This window comes from Stegostoma tigrinum, chromosome 24, assembly GCF_030684315.1.
Source record: "Stegostoma tigrinum isolate sSteTig4 chromosome 24, sSteTig4.hap1, whole genome shotgun sequence".
Taxonomy (NCBI): Eukaryota; Metazoa; Chordata; class Chondrichthyes; order Orectolobiformes; family Stegostomatidae; genus Stegostoma; species Stegostoma tigrinum.
This window is the reverse complement of record NC_081377.1, coordinates 27,217,221-27,241,029: the sequence shown is the minus strand read 5'-3', so window position 1 is coordinate 27,241,029 and position 23,809 is coordinate 27,217,221. Positions and strand designations below refer to the sequence as shown.

General features: G+C 42.5%; 1 protein-coding gene across 3 annotated transcripts in view; it reads right to left on the bottom strand.

Annotated features, from left to right (window-relative positions):
- LOC125465021 (transcription factor HIVEP3) overlaps window positions 1–22,840 on the bottom strand; it is a 365,357-nt gene extending 342,517 nt beyond the window's left edge. For all 3 annotated transcript variants that reach the window (XM_048558059.2, XM_059654309.1, XM_048558060.2), the window contains exon 1: window positions 22,478–22,840. The gene's annotated coding sequence lies outside the window, so the exon portion shown is untranslated. The remainder of the gene's footprint in view (window positions 1–22,477) is intronic.
- Window positions 22,841–23,809: the final 969 nt, after the last annotated feature.

Below are 23,809 nucleotides of genomic sequence, written 5' to 3'. Positions count from 1 at the left end.
GAAGGACCTGACAGACAACTTCTTCACATAGAAATGGTTCGTATATGGAATGGGCTGCCACAGAAAGTGATTGAGGCAGGTACAATAGCAACATTTAAAAAACATTTGGATAGGTACATGAATGGGAAGGACTTAGAGGGATATGGACCAAATGCAGGAAATTAGAACTAGTTAAGTGGACGCCTTAGCCAACATGAACTAGTTTGGGCTGAAGGGTCTGTTTCCATGCTGTATTACTCAATTACTTTGATTTTTAAGACATACCTGAGTAGATGGTTTAGGGATGAATATTTTTCTTTACATGGGCTGCAGCTGTTCACAATCTATATCAATGATTTGGGTATGGGGATGTTTTTCAAATAAGGTTTTACATGGCAGACTAATTAATGAAGTTAGATCACATCGGATTCAGGGAGAGCTTGCCAATTGGATACAAAATTGGCCTGATACAGGAGAGAAAGTGTGGTGGTGGAGGGTTGTTTCTTGGACTGCAGACCTGTGCCCATACTGTTCCACAGGGACTGGTTCAGGCTCCACTTTTATTTGTTATTTATATAAATCATTCAGACGAGAATACGGGAGGTAGGGTTGGTAAGTTTGCAGATGACACCAAATTTGGTGCTATAATGGACAGTGAAGAAAGATATCAAAGGTTCAAGGAGATTTTGATTAATTCAGTCAATGGTCTGAGGAGTGGCCAATAGAGTTTAATTTTGATAAATGTGATATATTGCATTTTACTAAAACAAACAAGGGCAGGACTTATACAATTGATGGCATGCACTTGGACAGTGTTGTAGGACAGAGAGATCTAGGGGCTCAAGTCCATAATTCCTTGAAATTTGCAGCACAGAAAAACACAGTAGTTAAGACAGCATTTAGCACAGTTGCCTTCATCTTTGAGTATGGAAGTTGGAACATCATGTTCAGGTTGTACAGGACATTAGTGAGGCCTCTTCTGGAGCACTGGGTGCAGTTCTGGTCACCTAATTAGAGGAAAGATATTATTAAACTGGAGAGGATTCAGAAAAGCTTTACCAGGATCTTGAGAGAACGGAGTGTTTAAGTTATAAAAGTCGACTGGATAGGTTGTGATTTTTTTCACTGAAATGTTGGAGGTTAAGGGCTGACCTTATAGAGGTTTATAAAATCATGAGGAGTATAGATAAAGTGAATAACAAAGATCTTTTCTCTAAGGTGGGGCATTCAAAACTGTACAATATCATTATTTTTAAGGTGAGAGGAGAAAGATTTAAAAAGGCCGTAAGTGGCAACTTTCTTTTTACACTGGGAGTGGTTTGTGTGTGGAGTGAACTGTCAGGAGTGGTGGATGTGGGTACAGCTACAATGTTTAAAAGACATTTGAATAAGTGCATGAATAGGTATGGTTTGGAAGTATATGGGCCAGGTGGGACTAGTTTTAGTTTGGGGATATGATCGGTGTGGATTGATTGGACCAAAAGGTCTGTTTCTGTGCTATATAACTCTGGCTCTATGACTCTATTTCTAAGCTTGCAGATCATACAAGGTTAGGTAGAGATGTGTGCTGCGAAGAAGATACAAAGTGAGTGGGAAAGAACATGGCAAATGGAATTTAAAATTGAAAATATGAGATTATCCACTTTGAGTAACAGACGGAACAGACGAGCATAGTATTTCTTAAATGCTAAGGGGTTAGAAAACATTGATATACAGTGGGAACCGAAAGAACTGCAGATGCTGTAAATCAGGTACAAAAGCAGAAGTTGCTGGAAAAGCTCAGCAAGTCTGGCTGAACTGAGGAAGGGTTACTGAAGCCAAAACATTAACTCTGACTTTTCTTCACAGATGCTGCCAGAGCATGTTGAGGTTTTTCAGCAACTTCTGTCTTTGTTCTTGAAATACAATGGGGCCTGTCTGTGTTGATAAGTCAAGGAAGGCTGACACACAGGTGCAGCAAGCAATCATGAAGGGTGCTAGTTTGTTCGCCTTTATCGCAAGAAAATTTCAGCGTAGGAACAGCAAAGTCTTGCTACAATTGTATAGAACCTTGGTTAGGCCATGCGTGGAATACTACTGTGCAAATGTGGTTTTTCTTGCCATGGAGAGAGTGCAACAACTTTCCCCCACTTGTTCCTGGGATAACAGGACTATCCTATGAAGAGAGATTGGGAAAAATGGGCCTATTCCCAAACTTTTGAAGAAATGAGAGTTGGTGTTATCAATACCGATAAAGTGTTTCAAAGGATAGACAAGGTAAACACAATTGAGAGAGATAACAAAGTGTGGAGCTGGATGAACACAGCAGGCCAAGCAGCATCTTAGGAGCACAAAAGCTGATGTTTCGGGCCTAGACCCTTCATCAGAAACACAATTGAGATGTGTCCTCTGATTGAAGATTTTTAGAACCAACCGACACAATTTCAAAACAAGACAGACATCACTGAGGACCAAATGAGAAGTTTTTAAAAAAATTCAGATGGATGTAAATCTTTGGGATTCTCTATGCCAGCAGGCTGTGGAAGCTTATTCACTGGGTATGTTTAAAATAGAGATTGGCAGATTTCTAAATACCAACCACCTAAAAGGGTCTGTGTGATTTTGGGAAAAAGGTACTGGAGAAGACCCTCTACCCTTAATATGTTGAATGGCAAAGCAGCTCAATAGACTGAATGCCTACTCTCCCTCCCATGTTCATGTCCTTGGGATATTGGCTCTGCCTGCCATTCAAATTGTCCTTGACGGCAGCTGCATTTCACCCACACTGCTGCAGATCTGGAGTTATATGAAGACCAGGTCATGGATGGACAGGTTTTTCTTCCGTTAAGAACAATAGAGAAACAGGTTGGTGTTCACGACAATTGATGACAGTCTTATGGTTACAATTAATTAGATTTGCTTTATATTCAAGATGTTCAGTTAAATTACTTTGAATTCTACCAGATTTAAACCCATGTTACCAAAAAATGAGTCTGGGGCCTCTGGATTATCAATATTACCACAGGCTACTGTCTCTTGCAAAGTCAGTGTATCAATTGTATTTGCTACCAAATATTCATAGCAAACAGTATTGTGAATACAGGAAATCTTTCATCAGCCTGGTAAAATGCCAAAGATGACATAAGTGTTTGCAGAATCACAGGTAGGAAATTATAGCTGCTGCCTGCTGACTGAAGGAGGAACCTTACACAGGAAAGGGACAGGAAAGTTTGAAAGTCCACAAACAACAGCGATATTAAAAGAACTATTAAACCTTACAGGATAGAAATTGGGCTGCAAAATATTTGCTTTTTAGTACCAAATGGCAGGTAGGAAGCAAGGAAGTGCATCAGCAACCAGACCAGGTAAGGGCACATGCATTATTTACCCACACCGGAAGCAAGTGTTAGTTCCTTTGCATGGGCAAAGTAGGGACTTGACGCTCGCCAGCACTGGTTTGACTCATCACCAAGCTTCAAGACTCAGACATCACTATTCTGGTGCAAGGTGGCGGGGAGGCAATGGTCTTGTGGTATTATGGCTGGACTGTTAATCCAATGACCCACATATCTTCTGGGGGCCTGTTTTCGAATCCTGCCATGGCAGACGGTGGAATGTGAATTCAACATAAATATCTGGAATTAAGAATCTAATAATGACCATGAAACCATTGTCAATTGTCAGAAAAACCCATCTCGTTCACTGAAGCCCATTAAGGAAGGAAACTGCCGTCCTTACCTGGCTTGGCCTATATGTGGCTTCAGACTCAAGGAAATGTGGTTGATTCTGAATTGCCCTCTGGGCAATTAGGGATGGACAATAAATGCTGCCTAGCCAGCTATGCCCTCATCCCATTCACAAATTTTTTTTTAAAAACCCTTCACCCTCCCAAAGTACACCCCGAACATGACCTGACAGTCCACTAACAGACACTCTCACATTTCCAGGTCACTGACTTTACAATTTCTTGGGATTACCTATGGAGGAAAACTGAACTCCACTCCAACAAATAGCAGAAGTTTTGTGATTTTCCAGGACTTCTACCGAACTCCTACCAGAGTTACAGAGTCAGCCATGGTTCAGTGTGCCACAGTCAGCTCTGAGTCAAGAGGTCATGAATTGATGTCCATGTCCAGATAGTGCCACACAAAAACATAGTTCACACTCCAATGCAGTACTGCAGGAAGGCTACACTTCTGGAAGTTCCATCTTAAACCAAGGCTCAATCTGCCTTCTTTGCTGCATTTAAGAGTTTCTATATTTCAAACAATTCTAGGGGTAGTTTCCTGAGTGTCCTGGTTGTATTTTTGTCTTAATCAAAATCACAAAAACAGCTTCTCCACTCATTATCACTTTGCTTTTGTATGAGCTTTCCAAGTGCTAAACAGGCTATTACATTGCCTACTTTGCATCGTGGAGTAGGCTTAAGTGTTTTGTTAGCTCGAAAGCCACTTTAAGACTCCTTGAAATTATGAATGGTACCTTATGAATGCAATAAATTTTATTTTTGTTTATACACTGAGGATCTATGAGGTGGTCTGTTGAATTCCTGAGGTGGAAATTGAAGCATGACTTCTTGGAGTTAATGAGCTGAAATAAAATAAATCACTTCTCAATGATGCACAAGACACTGCACTAGTGGTGAAATAAAGTCACTGTTCCATCGTGCTCTTGCAATCTTTATGGGAGAAAGCTGGCACTGATCAGAAGTAGAAGGAACCTAAGGTTACAGAGATAAATACATAGTCTAAAAGAATAGGGTTGAGGAGATTTTAGAAGATCCTGGGGTAATACATACTGAGGCAAAACTGATTTGGAAGAATATTCATCCTCCAGTGGGCCCTACAAGAGCTGAGGGATTATCTGAGATCTAAAAGTATACTCAAGAGAGACAGCCAGCCTGAAAAACTGAAAAGAATCACTTCGAAGCCAAACTCTTGACCAGAAAGATGTTTATAGTTCTGTCTTCTTTACCTGACTATTTTTTTTTCAGGTGTACTGCTCGATAACAGTTTCTGAAAGCAAATCTGTATAGTTTTCTCCCGCCTTGATGCTTGATCTCCACCGTGCACTGGCTTACAATAAAAACCTGTTGTGTCATCTCTAAGCCAATCTTTTCCGAAAATTTCAAAGTTCCTCACTTGCCTTAATCTTCCAACCTTCTGTCTAGTTACAGATTTCAACATCAGGTCCAAATAACAGGTCCTCACGCAGAGTCTCCATGGCACGGCCTGTGTTTAATAATGAACAGTATCCAGTATACAAAGCCTTTTTTCTTCCTTTCCTCTTCTTTGACTTGTTTCATAAACGCTTACTGCCCTTACATGTATCCCCAGCACTTTCCCGCAGTCCAGCCCCTGAACACTGTCATGTTACACATCAGCATATCCGGCTCTAACATTTCTCCAGTTCTCTTCAAGCAAAAGCTCTGCACTCATCGCTCATGTTTAAGCTTTATAGGAACAACCTCTGACAAAACATTCATACACAAGCAAGATTTGCTGGAGTTTGAATGAGGCTGCTAGGATTGTATAGCCTTCTGATGAATAACAAGGTGCTTGGAATGAAGTGGCTAGCTCTTCCAAAAACTTGGCTCAGTCACCAAGAACAAATTGCCTTCCACTGTGCTCTATTATTCTATGAAAAGTGGAAGCAAAGGTCCTCTAATTTAAAACAAGGGATATGTTACAACATAAGCTGCCTTTGTGCAGTCTGGAGATTTCTCTTTTACATTTTGAAGTTCAGTCATTCCAGGTAATTGTAAGGTCACATTGTGCAATCGCAACTGCCACACATTTGCCCCTGATTCCCAGTCTACTCTGAAATGAAATTTCATTCCCACGAGATGTAATATATATGTGACTTTGGAAATTATACACTTGCGTTTCTTCTCCCTTCTCTTGACTCCCAAAGGGATTCTGGCTTCTGCACAGTCAGTGACCACCTCAAGTCCTGCCCAAGTAGCCACTAAGTGACCAGGATGTAGGCACTAAATGTTGGCGGGTTAAAGACCAGGAGAATGAGAACAGCCCTATCTTCACCAGATCTTGACTGGCAGCCCATCCCCCAGCTTAACCATTTACTCTCTCTGCTATTAGCACACAATAGCGGCAATGCGTGCCTCTACAAGAAGCATTGCAGCAGCTCAGCAAGATTATTCTGTCGGCACCTTCCAAACCCGTGACCACAAGCAGTTAAAATAACAAGGGCAGTAATGTAGTGAGAACACCACCACCACCTGGAAGTTATTCTCCAAGTCACACATAATTGAGACGGGGAATTTATAAAATTCATTGAATGACAGAGCAGGCTCGAAGGGCCGAATGGCTTCCTCCTGCTAACCTCTCTTCTATGTTTCTATGATATCACCATTCCTTCACTATTACTGGATCAAGAACCCGGAAATCCTTCTGAGACAGGACTGTGGGTATTCCTACTGCACATGGAATGCAGTGATCTAAGGATGTGTTCACCAACCCCTTCATAAGGGCAATTAGGAGAAGGTAATAAATCTCAACTTTACCCACAACACCCATGTCCTGTGAGCCTTTATTTTAAAACTCCGTACTTGTAGACTTCCAGTTAAGGTCACTAGTTCAAGACCTTATTGCACAGAATATTCCTGCTAGGTGTAGCAACTCCTACTTAACCATGTCTGAGGCCAGATAACGCAGTCCAACCAAATAGCTCAAACATTTGTGTTGCACAGTGGGCAGTATAATTGCCAACTGAGTCAAAAAGACAGTTGAAAATGAAATAAATGGCCAAAATCCCCTGGCGCGGTGGTGATGCATTGTGCTTGCTGGCAGTAAATGACAAGATCCTTCATTGCGTTCATCATTCAAGTTTTAAAAAGAGCAGAGTTCTCAACGATATCTTGATTAATGTTTATCCATCAACTTACATTGCTAAAATGAACAGATTAACTAATCATTATCGCATTGTGATTTGTGGGACCTTGCTGTGAGTAAATTGGCAGCTCTCATTCCAACATTACAATAATGACTGCACTTCATTGGCTTTAAAGTACTTTGGAGCAACCTCACAGAGCACGCTATATAAATGCAAATATTCATTTTGTTTAGAATGAAAAAGAACGAAACAATCTACAAGATCATGTCAAGGCAATCTGTTTTTACTTACTGAATTCAACACATTAACTCTACTTTCACTCCAAAGATGCTGCCAGACCGCTGAGTTTCTCCAGCAATTTCTGTTTTAATTTCAGATTAGATTAGATTAGATTCCCTACAGTGTGGAAGCAGGCCCTTCGGCCCAACAAGTCCACACCGCCCCTTGGAGCATGCCACCCAGACCCATAACCCATAACCCACACACCGCTGAACTCTATGGGCAATTTAGCATGGCTGATCCACCTAGCCTGCACATCTTTGGACTGTGGGAGGAAACCAGAGCACCCGGAGGAAACCCACGCAGACACGGGGAGAATGTGCAAACTCCACACAGACAGTCGCCCAAGGCTGGAATCGAACCCGGGTCCCTGGCTCTGTGAGGCTGCAGTGCTAACCACTGAGATCTATAGTGCCTGCAGTTCCTTGTTTTACTTTACTGCTTTTAGTGATGTTTGTCAAAGGATGAATATCAGCCTGGGCCAATAATGCCATGCGATCTTTTACATCCAACTGTGAGGGTCTCAGTTTTATGCCACATCTGAAACACAGCATCCCTGACAGGGCAACACTCCCTCAGTACAGTGTAGATGTGCCAGTCTAAATTACACACTCAAGATTCTGAGGTGGAGTTTGAACCCCTAAGTATCTTACTGAGAGGTGAGAATGTTACCACTGTGCCAAGGCTGACACCATCAGGTACAAGTAAGTGTAGCTTACTCTGCGAATGCTGCACTTAGCTGCTCAAGGCTTTGAACTGGCTAACCACAGAGTTCAGCACAAAAAAGATAAACCAAGTATAACATTATCAGAGGTGTAATATTTTGGAGGAGTACTTAAACAGAAGACCAAACAAAGCCAACCAGATGAACAGAATAGAATCCCTACAGTGCAGACAGTGGTTAGTCAGCCCATCAAGCCTGCACTGAAACTCTGAAGAGCATCCTACCCTATCCCTGGAATCCCACATTTACCACACTTAAACCACCTAGCCAGACACATGTTTTGGACTGTGGGAGGAAGCCAGAGCACCTAGCAGAAAACCACGCAGACACGGGGAGAATGTGCAAAGTCCATACAGTAACCCAAAGCTGGAATCAAACCCAGGTCCCTGGGCTCTGTGAAGCAGCAATGCCAACCACTGTGCAACCTGATCTTGCACTTTTAATTTACTTATCCCCAAGATCATTCTTTTTTTAAATCTGCCACAGCGTAATGCATCCTGAGTGAATGAAGCTTTAAAGCCTAAATCCTGACCATGCCCTTAACAGTGAAACTTAGAACTATCCTTATCAAGAACTCCATCTATTATTTTCTGCTCTTAATTGAAACCATAAGGGGTCTGGATGTGAAATCTTCTCAAAACTCGCTACCATAAGGGATGCTGGGTTATCAACTACAAAACAAATTAATTGTTTCCTTTATGTAGGGGAGTAGAATGGGTCAGTGGGTTAACATTATAGAACTAATAAAACCCAAATCATTAAAAAGTAAGGAACTAAAGAACATTATTTTTCATCCAATGGTTTCTCTTCAACAAGCAGCAAAGGAACAGGTTGGCTCATGATGATTAGAAAATGATGCCAGACCTAATAAGGTTCCATTGAGAAAAGGTTTGTATTATTTTGAATACAGAGGATTAAGGTGGCGATACTAATTGAGCTATTTAAAACGATTAAAGGGGTTGAGCTCGGCTATTCAGTGATGATGTCAGGAGGTATATTTTCACAAAAGGTGAGGAGAAATCTGGAATGCTCTCTGCCAGAAAGATGTGGAGGATAATAGTCAATTGAAATTTTCAAAAATGAGATTGAATCAATTTTTGTTTTTTATAGAGGTATAACAGTTTCCAGAAACAAAGCAGGTCAATGGAGCTACGGTACAGATCAGCCACGAAGAGTGGGACAGCCTTGAGGAACTGAATAGCCTTCCTCCTTCCTATATTCCCATCAATAAGACCCTAATCAAAATTATAGAAAGCCACCAGATAGGATTCAATACAATACCACAGTGAAGGGTATAATGTTCCACTTTGACTACCTCCGGGTTTTGGTTTTGTTAATGTTTCAGTATGTTTGCATATAAATCCCTCTGATTCCCCATAGGCATGAAATTAGGCTTATATAACCATAGTGGAGTATGAATGTGAAAAAAAGAATCATTCACAACACTCACACTCGAACCTAATCATTCCACTGATGGTAAGTAATTTAAATATCATAATTAAAGAAGGTAGAACTTCTGATATTATTCACAGTTGAGCTGGCTGTAATACTTAATTCGAAACTCTCTGCAGGTTGACACTGCATGAAATTACGATAGAATTACCGATTCTAACAAGGCAACAATTCATCTTGGGCCTTTTAACCATAAAGATGGTGTTCCTTTCATTTCTAGAGGAACCAGACAGTCATCTTGTACATTTTTGACCTTGAACTAGTAGTTGTGACTGAGAGAAAGTGACCACACACATCCCACACTCTTTTCTCAGTTGCATTTCTGCAGTCAGTCAAGCTTGCAGACTTTTCCAAAGGTTGACGTTTGCATTAGCGAGAGAGCAGTAGGCAGTGATTTCTTCTTTCTGAGTGGGTGAAAGGTAGAGTTGACTGAGCCCCACTCAACCAAATGACTGGCTTAGTTCACCTGAAATGGGTCAGTGCGTTAACATCATAGAATCACACATCATGGATGGAGACCATTTAGCCCATTGTGTTTGTGCTGGTTCTTTTGTAGAGCTATCCTAATTAGATCCACTCCCCCATTCTTCTATCATAACCCTACAAAATTCAGTCTGTCGGTTACTTATCCAGTTCCCTTGTGAAAGTTATAATCCTACAAAGTTGCAACGAAAGTTAGTCTTTCACACTTTGTAGGCAGCACATTCCAGTTCAAAGCAACTCTCAGCACAAAATAATTTCTCTTCATCTTCTTCTCTGTTTGTTTTGCCAATTACCTTGAATTTGTACCTTCTGGTTACTGATGGATGGAGATTTATTCTGCTCAGAAGCATTAAGTCGGCAATGCTATAATCAACCACCTGCTATCCATGGTACATAATTCCATTAATTGCCAAATAATTAAATCAGATGCTGTGTATAAGGGGCAGTCAATATGATACTTCCCGATTAACGCCACTGCCCAGAACAAATATCTCAAACATCAGAAACTGTTTTTCTTATATCATCTATCAAAACTCCCAATAAAAACATAAGAAACGGGAGCGGGAGTTGGCAATTTGGCCTTTCAATCCTGCTTTACCAATCAACAAGATTACGACCGAGTCTCAATTTCACCTTCCTGCACTATCCCCATATATTCTAATTTGATTAGTAACCAAAAAACCTATTGACTTCATTCTTGGATACACTCAACAGCAGAGCATCCACCACCCTCTGGGGTAAAGAATTCCAATGACTCACACCACTCTGAGTTGAGAAATATTTCCTCATTATATGTATTCAAACTAGCCAATCACCTAAGGTACCAGGCTTTAAGGATTGCCAAATTCACTGCTTCAAATGTCAAGTAAATAATGTTCTAGGTTTCTTGATCTTCTCTAACTGGAATGAGAGAGACAGATGCACCAAAGTTATCGTTCTCCCCGGACACCCACAAACCCCTGAACCAAGCCTGTATCTTCAAGGTCCTAAATGGTTGGAAACTTCATCTGAAACGAGGTCCCTGTGTTTGAGCCTCACAGACAAGGAATCAACCTCCTGGTGTCCACCTTGTCAAGCCTCTTCATTTACATTTGACCATTCTCTCAGTTGTCTGAACTCCTAGCGAATTCAATCTCTCTTCCTGATTTCAAATGTCTCAGTTAAATATTATCCTTTAGTTCTTTGACTTGTAGAACAATGTCTAATTTCTCCACACTCCCCATATCATTGAAATCCCACTCCTAGCTTTTTAAATCCAAATCCACTTCTAAAATCTGTATGTGTGTGTGTGTGTGTATATATATATACAGATAGTGGAAACAAGGACTTTACCTTGACACTGGAGCCATCACCAGTAAATAGGTGGTCAGCATTCACTTACAGTGGGTAGGTTAGCTCAGTTGGCCAGGCTGGTTTGCCAGTCACAGTTATACCAACAACATGGGTTCAATTTTCACACTGACTGAGGTTTACCATGAAGGAGTTTCTTTCTCAACCTCTCCCTTGCCTGTGATATGATGACCCTCTGGTTAAACTACCACAGCTCTTTGCTGTATGATGAGACAGCAGCCCGATGCTCCAATAGAATTATGGCAACTCTACCCTTGATTGACTGTATAGTCTCCATATCCATTGTTAGCTCTTCCAATGTGAATCTACTTAGCATGCTTCCTCTCCATTAACATCAGCAGAATCGTCAACAACGGCTAACGCCCTGAAACATCCTTACCAAATCCTTCTACCTTTATGAGGTGTGGTCATTTTCAAAAACCTTCTCTAAAGCTCCTGCTTCAACCAAACCTTCACTTAGGTTCTTGTTATGTTCCCACTGGCTCGAACACCTCATTGAACTTGCTTCCAATGCTCTTCATTCCTCCAAACATTGCTGAGTGTTGTGTGAAGCGTGAGCCAGTTGAAGATTGCTACTCTGATATGTAACCAAAACATCTGTCACATTCCTGTAAAACTATATATTCCAACATAGAGACAACATAGTCATAAAATTATCGAATCGTAAAGCATAGGAGGAGCCTAAATGGCCCATTAGACCTGTGTTGCATCTTTGCAAAAACTATCCAAGTTAACCTATTCCCTTACATTTTCTCCATAGTCCTAAATTTTTTTGTTTGGAATTTATCCAATTTTCTTTTCAAAGTTACACTGAATCTGCTTCCGCTACCCTTTCAAGCAGAGTGCTAATCTATCAATTATCTTGAAACTGTGCATTCTGATTAACAACCTCTTAAGCACCAGAAAGAGTTCCTCCTAACCTCACACATAATTTGAAACACGTCTCTCAAATCTTCCCTTAAGCTTCTCTGTTCTAAGGAGACCAGTTCTCCTATCTCTCCAGATACCTAAAGTCCTTCATTTCTGGTAATGATCAAAAGAGGGCAAGAAAGGGAACACAGAAAGGAAAATGTAACAAGTAAAATAAATATTACTGTTGTGCATGCCTGCCACATTTATATTGCTGATCTTACTATGCCATTTCTTGGGAACTATATTTCGCACTTTATATTTCTGAGAATATTTTTGCGTTGTGTAAACGAGTCAAGGACTCTAATGCAAAACTTCAAATTGTAAATTCATAGAGGTAAAATGGTTCAAACCAGCATACATAGATTTTATATGCATCAAGTATACAGTGTCCAATAAATGTGTTGTGCTTGAACATATCAGAATTGTACTGGCACAAGATATTGGGGTACTGTATAGCTGCTGACTACTACCTCCTTTATCAGGGCAATCTCTACTTGGTAGAAAGCACAAGCCTAGCAACTAGAGGTCCAGCCAACATCACATATGCTCTGACAGTCATGCTGCAGAGTTTTTCAGCAAGGTAACATTCTTACAATGGCCAGGTTAATCAAGCAGCTACCAGTTATATGGGGATTCATAAGCCATATATGCTGTTGAGATGCATTACATTTGGATGACTATGGCAATTCTGTGATTTCTGCAACGACATGGTCTTAAATCAGTGTCATCACTAGACACAGACTGTTTGCATGTCAAGTCAGACCAGTGTTGGGCAAGATTACGATTGCTCACACAGTTAGAAACCCAGGTAATACATCCTGTCTAGGCTTCCACCTGAAGAACAGCTGCTCAGACACAGTGCCAGAAGTGACCTAGTATCAAAGGAAAATGTACTTTAGTGGGAATCAGTACCTTCTGAAAAACAGCACAGCAAGGAAAATTCAGAGACACCTGCTCAACTACAGCTGAGAGCTGAAAGACTGAGATATTGACCTATTATGTAATACTGGATAATAAATTGTGAAGCTGGATGAACGCAGCAGGCCAAGCAGCATCTCAGGAGCACAAAAGCTGACGTTTCGGGCCTAGACCCTTCATCAGAGAGGGGGATGGGGTGAGGGTTCTGGAATAAATAGGGAGAGAGGGGGAGGCGGACCGAAGATGGAGAGAAAAGAAGATAGGTGGAGAGGAAAGTATAGGTGGGGAGGTAGGGAGGGGATAGGTCAGTCCAGAGAAGACGGACAGGTCAAGGAGGTGGGATGAGGTTAGTAGGTAGGAAATGGAGGTGTGGCTTGGGGTGGGAGGAAGGGATGGGTGAGAGGAAGAACAGGTTAGTGAGGCAGAGACAGGCTGGGCTGGTTTTGGGATGCAGTGGGGGGAGGGGATGAATTGGGCTGGTTTTGGGATGCGGTGGGGGGAGGAGAGATTTTGAAGCTTGTGAAGTCCACATTGATACCATTGGGCTGCAGGGTTCCCAAGTGGAATATGAGTTGCTGTTCCTGCAACCTTCGGGTGGCATCATTGTGTCACTGTAGGAGGCCCAGGATGGACAGGCACATATACTGTATCCAGATCGTAGAGTAAAAAAAAACTTATGCTATATGTATATATCACAGAGAATCAACATATGCTGCACAAACAAATCCCAGTGTACCATATTGGCATTTATTATACCAATATGTCATGGGATATAATAACACGTATAGAACCAACATATTGTAGATACTGTCCGTACATATTCTGTACCCATATCTCAGACCATTATCCTTAATGCACTGTTCCACATACGTAACATTGTAATCCTGCTGCCTATATAGACGAACATATCACAGGGCATTAAAGTTATAAATAATGCACCATCTTGTAACCTTGCGACACTCAGTTGGGTCCTGGGCCAAAATATTTGATCGCAAATTCTGGGGTAGCAACAACTGCAGGTGTTTTCTTATCAACCCGTTCAGGGACATTATTACACACCTTTGGAGTAGATGAGACTTGAACCCTGGTCAGAGGGAAGCAAGTGCTAAGAGCTGAAAGCCACCTTTAAATCCTTACAAATAATTAACTATCAATCTGACCTAACCAGTCAGACTTTGAGGTCGGATTCCTGTTCGAAAAATTCCCATGGAAATGAAGATGTTCTTTCTTTGAAAACCTTACATTCGAAACTTGGCCCCTTGACTCTCAGAGCTCTCCATTTTCTGCTGCCCACATCCATTCTCACTGCATTACTGCCCTCTTCTTTCCTCAATTCTACCACCACCTCCACTACCACACTGCACCTGACCAGCTGGGTGAAAGGGGTTTTCAAGCCTCAAAATGAGATCAGAGTGTGAAAAGCTTTAGGAACCACTATCTCAGGGCTATGTACAATGCCAAAATATCACAGATACTCTCCCACGTTACACTGATGTTATTGCATGCGCACTTCCTCAACAATACATCACTGGGTGTAACATTCAACAGATTGTGTACAGAAATTCACAGTGTGCAGAAATAATGCATCACACCCCACTAACCCACCACAATGGTCTGGTAACAATTTTGCACTGCCTTACAAATACACAACACACAAATAAGATGATACATTTAATACTTGTAGTTTAAGATAATTACAGTGAGCCAGCGAATAAAGTGGGTGAGGTAAAGCAAACAAGACCTTCATAACCGAGTAAATAATAAATCGTTTCCTATAAAACAGCACCCTGCCAACTCTGCACAAAACAGATTTCATAAAACATTCATTGAATTACTGTAACAATGAAAAAAAATTATCATTCAGATATTTGTACTGTTTTAGAGAAAAGAAAATTTTCCAAAAATTGAAAATTACTCTGTCACAAACATTGAGTCACATTATCTGTCATAGTGAGGACTGAAAAAGAAACAAATTAATAATGATGATTGGAAATGGAGTTCAGCATGCAACCAAAAAATTCTGGAAGTTAAAACATTAATCAGCTGTGCAATCTTTGGCTTCACTCTTAAAATATGTTTTCTTTGAAAGCCTGAGGTTGATGAACCTGTATTGCTGCCAGGTGTAATGCAATACCTTGAGATGAACAGCAAGTCGGGGTGAAGAGTGCTGATTGGAGACTCTAATAGAGCAAGGGACATTGAGACATATGACATTTGCAGATTTGAATTAAGTAGTATCTTTTGTTCTCCTTAGTTCTCCCTCTTCCTGTAAGACAGTTGCTGATTCCTGGCATGGTACAGCTCCAAGGAATGTAATGCCTCACATATTCCTTATCCAAGTACTCTATCACTCTCAAAACGGTGAGCATTGGAAGGCTGCTCAGTCACAAACAGCCTGGCCTGATCCTGTCCTCAGTCTAAAGTTGCCAACTCTCCAGAATTGAAGGTTAATTTCCAGAATACTGCAAGTAGAAAAGGCAGCTTGTGAATTTAAATTCTGCTATCTAATAGTAACTGGAACAAAAGGCAATTAGCAATAATGGTGACATTTTACTACCAGATTGCCATAAAAACGCAGCATATTAACCATGAGATAGCAGGAACTGCTGATGCTGGAGAATCTGAGATAACAAGGCATACAGCTGAATGAACACAGCAGGCCAAGTAGCATCAGAGGAGCAGGAAAGCCGACGCCTCTGGGTCCAGACCCGAAACGTCAGCTTTCCTGCTCCTCTGATGCTGCTCGGCCTGCTGTGTTCATCCAGCTCTACACCTTGTTATCGCATATTAACCATTATGCTTTAGGGAAGGAATTCTGCCAATCTTATCTAGTCTGGATTATCTGTGGCTGCAAATCCATAGAAATACATTTGTCTCTTAAATGCCCTGAAAAGGTCTAGCTTATCACTCAGCTGTCAAAGTGTGGCCTACCAATACGCCTCAAGGGCAATGAGGGATATATAATATATGTTACAATGCTAAGAATGATAATATTCCATGAATGAACAAAGGAAAAGCACAGGGACATTAAAAAAATCATTATCTTTTAACACTTTTATTTAATAAGTTCTACATATCCCAAAGAAAGGGAGTAATGGGGTTGTTTTGACAGACACACAAGGATCATTGTATCAGTTGTAAACTGGCATGGGAAGGTTGCACATTGAAAAGGTGGCCTTGATGGATGACAAACGTTGGGAGTATGAGGATGGGTCAGCTGGAGGTCATTGACATAACCGCCAGGAATAAACACCACTCAGGACAGCAACCCAAATCTCACGAATGACAGGAGTTTGAATACTTGTCACTTTATACCCCACTAACCATACCTGAATACCCATGGCTTTGTAGGATTCATTTTGGCAAAACCAATGATTTTACATTGGTTTTAATCAGTTACCACAATCTGGAAATCCACCTTGGCCCTAGCTGATCTTTTCCATTTGGTTTCGTTTGCCACTTACCAATTTTATTGTTTATTTGTGAGTGTAACAGGGAGACATGGATAGCGTTAATAAATGCTAGAATTCTTCACATTTTGGGGAGGTGACAACCTAAAGGTATTATTACTGAACTGTCAATCTAGAAACCCGGGTAATATTCTGAGGACCCAGTTTTGAATACTGGCACAGCAGATGGTAGAATCTGAATTTTTTAAAAATCTGCAATTAAGAGTCTAATGATGACTATGAATTCTTTGTTGATTGTTCAGAAACACATCTGGTTCACTAATATCCTTTAGGAAGGAAGCTGCCACCCTTAGCTGGTCTGGCCTACATGTGACTCCAGACCCGCAGCATTGTGGTTGACTCTTAGCTGCCAATTGAATTAGGTATGGGCAATAATTGCTGACCTAGTCAGCAACACTCCGATCTAATGAATGAAAATACTGCATATCCTAGCTAAAGTAAGATGCACTCTTCCTTGAAAAGTTCTCTCTCTAACATTGCATAAAGAACTAAATTAAACTTATGTTTTAAAACAGTGTTACTGGACAACCACTTGTACCAGAATATAAAATCAAGCTGTACATATAAGTATGCTCTTAATATTGTTGAACATTGACTGTGCTAAATCATTCTTTTTCACAAAACTTCTGATCTGAGGAAGAAGGGCCGAGCGGAGCAGTGTCATCATAAGGGATGGCTACACTGGCTAAGGATTAATGGTTACCCCAGACTCCCAGAGGATTTTCACACGCTCTTCAGTAACTCGGTCGGACACAATGCATTCCACCAAGTATCAGTTCCACAGAAGGGTAACTGGACTCAAAACATTAAGTCTGCTTTCTCCCCTCAGATGCCAACAGGGCTGCTGAGGTTTTCCAGCAATTTTTGTTTTGTCCAATTTTCTGTTCAACAATTGAAAAAGATAGAAAATCATAGAGTCATAGAGATTTAGAGCACAGAAACTGACCCCTCGGTCCAACTCGTCCATGCTGATCAGATATCCTAAATTAATCCAGTCCCATTTGCCAGCATTTGGCCTGTATCCCTCTAAGCCCTTCCTATTCATATACCCATCCAGATCCATTTTAAATGTTCAAAGACAGCAAGAACTGCCATGTGCTGGAGTCACAGATAACACGGCGTGGAGGTGAATGAACTCAGAAGGCCAGGCAGCATCAGAGAAGCAGGAAAGTTGACATTTTGTGCTGGCATCCTTTTTCAGAAAAGGGGAGGGGAAAGGGACCGAGGAGATAAATAGAGAAGAGGGGTGGAGCCCGGGAAGGTAGGTGGGATGGTGATAGGTGAGTGCAGGTAGGCAGTGGTGGGGATTGGTCAGTGGGATGGGAGGGGCGGATGGTTGGGAGAGTAGATAGACAGCTTGCGTCAGGTCAAAGAGGTGGGGATGAGAGGGAGAGTTGGACATGGGATGAGGTCAGTGGTGGGGAGATTTTAAAATTGGTGAACTCCATATAAAAACTGAAAGGACTGTGGATGCTGTAAATCAGGAACAAACACAGAAGTTGTTGAGAAAGCTCAGCAGGCCCAGCAGCGCGTGTGAAGAAAACATCGGAGTTAACTTTTCGGTCAGGTGAACCTTCCTCAGAACTGAGTTAGGAAGGGTCGCCTGACATGAAACGTTATCTCTGATTTTTTTCTTGACAGGTGCTGTCATATCTGCTGAGCTTCCAGCAACTTCCGGTGAATTCCATGTTTAGGCCATTAGGCTGTAGGATCCGAGGCAGGGTATGAGGTGCTGCTCCTCCAGTTTGTGGGTGACGTCACTGTGACGCTGGAGGAGGCCCAGGATGGACATGTCACCCAGGGAGTGGGAGGCAGGGTTAAATTGGTAGGCAGCTGGAAGGTGTTGTCGTTTGTCATGAACAGAGCTCAGATATTCTCCAAAACAGTCTCTGAGTCTACACTTGGTCTCGCCAATGTAGAGGAGCCCACATCGGGAGCAGCGGATACTGGAGACCAAGTTGACGGTTGTACAGATGAACTCCTGTCTGATATGAAAGGTTTGCTTTGGGCATTGGATGGAGGTGATGGTGGGGGTAGGAGTAGGGGCAGGTGTAGAACTTCCTGCGGTTGCAGTGAAGGATGCCGGGTGTGGTGGAGTTAGTAGGGAGCGTGGAGTGGACAAGGGAGTCATGGAGAGAGAGGTCCCTATGAAAAGCAGATAGGGGTGGGGAGGGAAATATCTCTTTGGTCGTGGTGTCAGATTGTAGATGGCAGAAGTGCTGAAGAATGATACGCTGGATGCAGGGCTTGGTAGGGTTGTACGTGAGGACATGGAGGATCATGTCTTTATTTTTGTTGGGGGGGGAGTCGGTTTGAGGGCAGAAAAATAGAAAATGCAAGAGATGTGATTGAGGGTATTTTTGATTAGCGGAGGGGTGAAGTTGCAGTCCTTGAAATAGGAGGACATCTGGGCTGTCCAGGAGTGGAACACTCCATCTTGGGAGCAGATGCCATGAAGGCAGAGAAATTGGGAGTAGGGAACGCAGTCTTGCAGGAAGGTGGGTGAGAGGAGTCTGGGTAGCTGTGGGAATCAGTGTACTTGAAATAGATGTGTGTTTCAAGGCAGTTACCAGAGATGGAGATGGAGAGGTTCAAGAAGGAGAGGGAGGTGTCAAAGATGGTCCAGGTGAATTTGAGGTTGGGGTGAGAGGTGTTAGTAAAGTTGATGAGCTGTTCAACCTTGTCATGGGAGCACAAGGCAGCACCAATACAGTCATCAATGTAGCTGAGGAAGAGGTGGGGGATACTGCCAGTGTAACAGTGGAAAAGTGACTTCTCCATGTATCCTACAAAGAAGCAGGCATAGTTTGGGCCTATGCAGATACAGATGGCTGCCCCCTTAGTCTGTAGGAAGTGGGAGGAGTTAAAGGAGAAGTTATTCAGGATAAGGACAAGTTCTGTTAAGCGTGTTGTTGAAATGTTGCACTCCCTCTGGCAGCTCATTCCATACAGGCACCACTCTCTGCATGAAAATGTTGTCCTTTAGGTCCCTTTTAAATCTTTCCCCTCTCACTTTAAGCCTATGCCCATCCAAGGGAAAAGACCTTGGCAGTTTACCCTATTCATGTCCCCGTGATTTTATAAGCTTCTATAGATGAATTCGTTTAAGATGCAGCTGAACAAAGTTTCCTGCATGGATTTTGCACAGGCAAACCCAGGCTAAGGTACACAGGAACGGAAGTTAGCCATTCAGCCCCTATCCTGTTCTGCCATTCAATCAGATCATGACTCATCCATAGCTTAACTCCATTTACTGACCTTGCTTCCACAACTCCATTTGTCAGCCTTGCTTCCACAACTCTCAATCCCCATGCTTCATAAAAATCGATTAGTCACAGTTTTGAACTGAAAAATACGGATCACCATGCTCCATATAGGAGGAAAATTCAACACCTGTGCACATCTCAAAATCAGATAGGCACTTGATCCCTGGGGGAATGCACCCTTGTGGAGACATAGTGAGTGATGAATCAGTGGTGCATTCATGTCTCCCATCCTGACAATGAGAAGTCCACCAACATTTCACCATTAAATCTTGCACTTTAACTTAAAGGCACTTGGAGCTAGCTTATAGGTTGGCTATCTAATTGTACCCAATAAAGAGGCAAAGCTTAGAGAACCGTGTGAGGAGAAAATAAAATGTGATGTAAGACTTTGCATTTACTCTTATAAAGGCATATACAGAACTGTTACTAAATCTCAGTTGAAACCCTGGAGAAATCCAGTTGTGATTCACTTTAACATTGCCAGCCCAATACATGGCCTCTGTTGTAAAATTATTTCTGCTACATGTAACCATAAGACAAGAAAAATATCACACACCAGATGATGGTTCCAAATTACTTTGTGATTCAAGAAATGCTGTTATACTGTGCCTTTACCTTCAGACATACTCACAAAAATTACAACACAGAGATGGCCCTTGATCACTCTGCACATAAATCTTAGTCAGTGTTAAGCTCCTGAACTCGTTCCCATCAGCTAAGGGGCTCAGATTAAAATCTCCCAGACTTCGATTCTGAAATATGCCTGCTTTGATCTTGATGTTTGCCTCTTTGCAGGTGAGGCACAGGGTTTTGGGTGGAGTGCAGTGTGTGCAGGTGAGAGGGAAGGACATGTATCATGACACGCAAGATATTGAAGTATTGTGGCACAAGCTGGACAGTCCTTTCCTGATTATCATCATTCGCCTGCCTGGAAGTCAGCCAGAACATCCCAGGTCAGATTCTTCAGCTCAGACAGCAATGTGGGCAAAAGCTGATCTCAGCACCCTTGTCAGGGAGGGAATTTAAACAGTATGTCCAATCTGTGTTCCACTCTCCCGCTGGCATTTCGATCAGGCAATGCATGGACCTCAAGCATGGCTACAGATAGGTCATCTCCACCTTCCCTCCCACTCCCCTCTCATTAATGTTGGCCACAGGCTCACACAGGAGCAATTTAAATTAATGCAGGCTTTGACCCCTGTGCCACTGCTCCACATCACCAATGCGAGGGCAGTGGGGAGCAGAACAAAATCAAAACTTCTCTCTCGTGATTTCCAACATTACCAGCCCTGTGGATCATCTAAGCTCAAGTCAGTCACTTTAGGCTGACAAAGAACAACACTGATTTCAAAGAATGGAGACAGGCCCTTAAATGCATCTATAGCATTTGTCACAAATAACCCTGGTGGTCAGGTCTCAAGCACTGGATTGTTACCTCTCTCAGGATAAAACAGCTCCTCCTGAATTGCCTATTGGATTTATTAGTGATTATGTTATCTTTATGGCACCCAGTTTTGACCTCCCCACAACCAGAAACAGCTTCTCTATACCAACCCCATCAAAACCCACAATAATTGTTAAACATTTCTGTGAGGTCAGCCCTCTGACAAACTGTCTGCTGTCAACTCATGCTCCAAATGTATACAGTTCGAGATGCACAGACTGTATCTTTGTCAGATGTTTTGGAACCCAAGAGTCTGTTTGCCCAACATCACACAAGCTAAAGCAACTCAAATAACTAATCGTGTTTTTTTTGTAATATAAATACAAAAATCACCATATTTCATTTAATTTCATTTCTGATCTTTTCAAAAACAGAACGTTGTTCTGCACAGGAATACACTTGCATAAAATTCCCAAAGATCTTTGGGGGTTACTATTATTTTCATTCTTAAAATAAGGCTGCAGACCTGTATAGTGATGTCACCATCCTCCTATTAAATTAATGATTAATGGCCAATACTGTATAACGAGTGATGTGTTGCTATGGCACCGGCACTATAGCCTGGCACCTTAAGGGTTACGTTGAAGCAGCCTTTGATATATAAAAAAAATCTTCCCCCTCATCAACCCCGTAGCACTTCGCCCCTGCCTTCAGTCAGCACTACAACGTTCACTCCAGGCCTCTAGAAGCGTCTTTAAGGTACTCGAATGAGCTCAGCAGCACAGTGGCTTGCACTCAGCAGCTGTGAGAAAGCAACATGAAAACCCAAAGGCGCCACTGACAGCAAGAAAAAAAAACACTCGCGTCTCTTTCCATTGCCCCCAAGTCCTGTCTAAATGCGGGTTGCAATGCACCCTGACTCTGGTTTCCAGACCGATCCCGATCCTTGCCCCCTCCCTCCTCTCTACCTCTCTGCTGCAATATCTTCCCAGCTGCACAGTCTTGTAATATCTCCCGCAGGCACCTGCTTTCAGAGAGAAAGCAAGCAGCGCACTGGAAAACGGTATTTGATTTCATTCTTTTCCTAAGAACTAAAGGCGGGGGGGGGGGGGGGGAGGCTTAGAATAATTCACTGCCAGCCAACGCAGCAGGCAGGAATTCAATCGTTAGTCCGAAATGAGAGAGAGAGAGAGAGAGAGACGACAGTAGAAAAATATACAGCATTCAGCTTTCCACATAGAATAAAAATGAATTGGGAGGAGGAATAAATGAAACGCTGGCAAGCGATGTGGAGCTTCAGCATCATTAGGCACAGAAATATCCACCTACTCATTGCAAACACACATGCACATCCAGAAATGCGCACACACGCACACACACACACACACACAGGCCATGTGCCCCCCCCCCCCCCCATCCCCGCTCTCACCTGGATAACGGTGCCCTCTGCTTCTCCCAGAGGTAAAGTCCTTCAGCACCCCCTCATCCAGGTACCCACTGAAAAGAAGCCCCATTTGCTTGGCCCTGTCAGGGAAACCATCGCAATAGGACCAGTTCTTCTCTCTCTGGCTATCAAACAGCAAATTATCATATTTCATGTGTCGTCGCTCCGGCGCTGCTCCGAGCTCATTGGTTGGCGCCTGAAGCAGGAAATGTCAATGGCAATACAACATCAGTGCTGGCTGCTTCACAATGCAGCCGCGACAGACTGGGTTTAGCAGGCTCGGTGCTGAAGGAGTTCAGCTCCTGATCCTCTCTCTCACACAGACACACACACACACACACACACAGACTGCTGGCACACAGGCTTGTATGAGAGGAGGCGTGTTTCCTGTTCCCTTTTCGCGAAAAAAAGTAAGGCACAGAAAGGGGACGTCACTCGATTTGCACTCCACAAGGGTGTCAGCGGATATGTGTCAAAGTTCAGCTCCTCGTTTTATTTTCTCAAGAAGCTGCGTGTGTGTGTGTGTGTGTGTGTGTGTGAGAGAGAGAGAGGAGATGAGTTACTATGGGGAGACAGAATGGGACATTACCAGTCATTGTCAGCGATTCAAAGCTTATCCCGTACAGGGAAAGCAGCCAAGCAGAATGCAGGGAGATAAGTACACAAGCCTGCAACATGGAATCACGTATAAACATTCCGTCTTCTTCAGTTTCTGAACGGCGCTGAGAATGACATGTGCCTGGATGTCAGGCAAATTCCTACCGTGAAACAAAGTTATTTTGGCCGCTGCGTTAAACGCTGCTGATGCCACTTAAAACGTGCTCTTTCCTTCACCCGGTTCTCGGGTTCCTGGCGACTTAGACCATATTGTATTTGGAAATCAGTGACGGTGGCCCCCGCAGGTAATTTTTTGGCCAACCTTTTTGGAGAATGTGAGAGTTTTCATTGGAGCTGGTCCGGAAGTCACCACATTCTGCAGGGTTAGAGTCACTTGTAGATTAGAGATCGCCAGCATTGCAGAATATCCTGAAGTCTCCTGGATTTCGGCAAGACTCAGCTCCAGGACCTCACTGGAAGAAGGCAACATTAACTCGATAAGCGAAACCTGTGAGGGAACGTAGTTCCTATACTGGCAACCGTCAGTGTTGGATCAAAACAGGTATAAAAGGAACACACACAAAACTGAGTGAGGAGGTGTTCTGTAAATAAAAGCTTATTAAAAATGCATTAAAAACACTCGGTAGAGAAATATTGCAGAGGCATTCAAAATGTAGTCAGTTCTGAAGGAGTCATATTCTCTTGAAACATCAACTCTGT